General features: G+C 58.7%; 1 protein-coding gene across 1 annotated transcript in view; it reads left to right on the top strand.

Annotated features, from left to right (window-relative positions):
* NCLN (nicalin) overlaps window positions 1-3,958 on the top strand; it is a 29,363-nt gene that overhangs the window by 18,582 nt on the left and 6,823 nt on the right. The gene's annotated exons all lie outside the window — the stretch shown is intronic.

Raw genomic sequence — 3,958 nt, 5'->3', positions numbered from 1 at the left:
TGCCGAGCTTGCGGCCTGTGGCTGTGTGCTGCAGGGACCAGCTCTGCGAATGGCCTCGGGCAGGGCGTGCCTGGTATCTCTGCACCCAGGCACCCAAGGGCAGTGCTCCAGACAGGAGAAGAGGAGGCCATGGAGTGTTGAAGGAGCGTCTGTCCCATCAGTTATCCCATTTGACTGTAGTGTGGGCCCGTGCAGCAGGTCCTGTTGACAGTGGCAGTTTATATGTGATGAGACCCAGGGCCTGGCCTGCGTCACCCAGCATGGCGTGGGTGTGGGCCCTGGATCCCATGGGGCTCTTCAACTCCTGTCCTTGTGACTGTGCCATTTCTCCCCATGACCATTCTCCTGGCTTCTGGACTTTGAGCTCAGCCTTCAAAGTATGGGCTTGATTTCCAAGTGGAAAAGCAACTCGGCTAGGCCAGGAGTCAGCCACATGTGGCCTCCACCTGCTTCTCTACATAAAGTTTCCTTGCACGTGGCTTCACCTGTACATGCACCTCTTGTGCATGGCAGCTGTGCTGAGTGGTCGTGACAGACGGTCTGGCTCCCACACTGGAAATACTCCCTCTCTGGCCCTTTATGGGAAGTTTATCCGCAGAGACCCAGGACCCAGGAGTCTTATGGGGGCGGGTCACACACCCCCCTGCCTGGCAGGTGCGAGATTCCAGACTCCTGAAAGAAGGCGGGGTTGAGCTTAAGCCACACTGTGTGCATGGACAGTGTCGGCCCAGGAGCCCCTCCTGCCAGACAGGGTGGGCCCCGAGGTCCAGGTTCCCCACAGCAGGCAGCACCGGCCTCGTGGCCACTGTTCTGAATGCACAGCTTGGGGCCCGCAGGGCCGCCTCTGTTCTGCAGAGCGCCAGGTACAGTGAGGTCGGGGCTCGAGCCGGAGTGTAAATCAGCATGTCCTGCTTCCGTCCTCCTGAAAATCTTGCTTTGAAAAAGTCAGCTAGACCAAGCCCCTGACCGTGCCGTGGACGGGTAAGAGGGACAAGCTTACAGTGAACACTTCAGTGACATTTGTTTAGTACATTCACAAGGCTGTACAACCACCACCCACTCTAGTTCCAGAACATTCTATTATCCAAAAGGTAGCCCATCAGAAGTCACTCCCCACCCCTTTCCCCAGCCCCCGGCAACCACGAATCCACTTTCTGCCTCTGTGGATTGGCCTGTTCTGGACATTTCCTATAAATTGAGCGACACTCTGTATGGCCTTTTGTGTCTGGCATCTTCTACTAAGCACGAGGCTCCCCCATGAATTTTGATGCCACCGTTACACCCCTTTGTACACTGTGACCTTGCGACAGTCCCAAGCCATCGCAGGATCCAGTTATCTCCCTACGAATCATCATCACCCCATTGAGAATGTTACTCTAAGACACGGTGGGGACTGAGGCGTCAGGCTGGAGGGATGACTGGGCCCCCACAGCCAGGGGCGCGAGGGTGGAGGAGCTGGTCCTGCAGGTGGCCCCTTGCAGAGGCTGGCACTGGGGGGACACTGCCCTTGGTGACCGCATCCACCTGCTGGGTGCTCAGCTCCAGGCTCTGGGCAGAGTCGCTGTGAGTGAGGGACCAGCCCTGCAGACCAGGGGTTCGAGCAGAGGAGGGGAGCGATCCCAGCCATGCCCTGGACGAGTTCTGGAGGCGAGATGGGGGAGGGAGTTCAGAGTTGACCACAGCCACCGTCAGGGACAGCAGGTCTTGGGGGGGCGGGATGCAGCACACAGGCGTGACAGCCGGCCCTGTGTCTCCCATCCTGCAGTGGCTGTCACTTGGCGCAGACTCCAACGGGAGCGGCGTCTCCATGCTGCTGGAGCTGGCCCGCCTCTTCTCCAGGCTGTACACCCACAAGCGCACCCACGCCGCGTGAGCGCCACCGGGCGGCGGGGGCCACGGGCAGCGCGGCACCAGCACGGTTATACCTGTTCTCTTCAGAGCCAGGGCCCCAGGGGGTTCTGACCCCAGGAGTCAGGGAGTCTGTTAAGGGCTAGCAACGTGCTAGGCCTGCCACCAAGCTCCCCAGACTCTTATCTCCTCCAGTCCCACAACAAGACTGGGACAGCTGTCAGTGCTAGGAACTGGTTAGGGACGCGTTCACCGGCGAGTAATGTTAACGCCCAACAGTTGCTGAAACCGTGTTCCTGCCTCTTGGCACCGTGAGCATTGGGCCGGATCCTTCTCTGTGGTGGGGCGTCCTGGGCACTGCAGGTGCTGAGCAGCGTCCCTGGCCTCCACCCACTCTGTGCCAGGAGCACCCCCAGTTGTGACAACCTCAAATGTCCCCAGACATGGCCCAGTGTCCCCTGGAGGCAGAATCTCCCAGGGAGACACCTCCTGGGTTAGGGCATTCCACGGACCCCAAGAGACTCTGCAGCCCATAATCACCTGCCCTACTGAGGTCCCAGGAGGCTCCACACACTTAAATCCACACACCGATGGGGAGGGAGAGAGGAGCTGAGTCCCAGAAGCTGAGGTCACCTGGTTGTACCGTCTGCCCCATCGGGAGTTTATCCTGGTGTCTGTTGTGAGCGGGGATGTAACTTGATTTTTTTCCACAATAACTAACCCAGACTCCCCGCCTCGGCACTGCTGACATGCAGGGTCTGATCACCCTCTGTGACGGGGCTGTCCTGGGCACTGCAGGTGCTGAGCAGCGTCCCTGGCCTCCACCCACTCCATGCCAGGAGCACCCCCCAGTCGTGACAATCACAGATGTCCCCAGGTATGGCCAAGTGTCCCCTGGGGGACAGAATCACCCAGGTGAGACCCTAGTTTAAAAAAGGCAGCCGTGCACTTCTCAAAGACAAGGTCGCTGCGGGCATCGTTGGTCAGCAGTTCGGGGCTCAGGGGTGCTGTGTCAGATCTTTTTGGGCCTTCTTATGGTCACCAGTGACTGCCCAGCACCAGTAATCACGTCCAAGTTCAGGCAGGGTGAAGGTGGGGGCGGGGACAGCAAGTTCCCTTTTAAAAAGTGCCAAAGCAGACGCTTTCTCCTCCATCCTGTGTATACAGACCTCACAGCCCGCAGTGTCCCGTGACCCTGCATGTCTGCCTGTCCCAGCCCCTGTGGCAGCACAGTCAGCAACAGGGGCTGGGAATGACTCGGGTCCAGCCAGCTGCCAGTGCCTGCCACTCTCCACGATGCACAGGTGGGGTAGCCAAAGTCAACAAGTAATAATACAGGCTGCCCAGTGAAATTTGAGTTCCCTCTATACGTAGATATCAGTGTAAGTATGTCCCATGTGATATTTGGGATATACTTACATGACAGACCTTCTCAGGGTCTCTGCTCTGAGCTGCAGTCTCATCTGAAGGCACATCTGGGCAAGAAATCTGCCTCTGGACTCCCTTGCAGGCGGCTGGAATGCGAGTCTCGCCTTCTTGCTGGCCGGCAGCGGGGGCTGCTCTCAGTTCCTGGAGGTCACCCTCTGTCCCCTGCCACATGGCCTGCTCTGTGGCTCGGTGTTTGTACCTTGTAGGCCAGCAGGGGACTCTCTCACTTGATCTGTCCGTCCTCTTTGAGGGACCCACCTGACTAGGTCAGGCCCACCCAGGGTCACCTCCCGTCTGATGAACTCAGAGTTACCGCATTCGTAACCTGAACTCAGGGAGGGGACTACACAGGTTGTCTACACCAGGGGTGGGAGTCACGGGGCCAGCCTAGAATGAATTCTGCCTGCCACAGTGTACGTTGCAGGAAGCCCCCTCCTTTGATCCCCAGCACAAGGCTGAGGGCGGGTGTAACGGGGAATGGCCCCAGCTGTCTGGTGTGTTTGTGGGGTGGGAGGGGGAGTCTGTTTCCAGAGGATTAAAAGCTACTTAGAAATTTCGAGGCCGTCCCCTGCTGCCTGCTCCAGCGCTTTGGAGCGAGCCTGCTGAGTCCAGGGGCATGCTGATTTCCCCGCAGCGCCTGGTCTCGGGAAACTGGCCTCTGGCACTAGCATTTGTGTTTCCC

This window comes from Galeopterus variegatus, unplaced genomic scaffold (assembly GCF_000696425.1).
Source record: "Galeopterus variegatus unplaced genomic scaffold, G_variegatus-3.0.2 Scaffold8828, whole genome shotgun sequence".
Taxonomy (NCBI): domain Eukaryota; kingdom Metazoa; phylum Chordata; class Mammalia; order Dermoptera; family Cynocephalidae; genus Galeopterus; species Galeopterus variegatus.
This window is presented reverse-complemented; position numbering and strand designations above follow the sequence as displayed.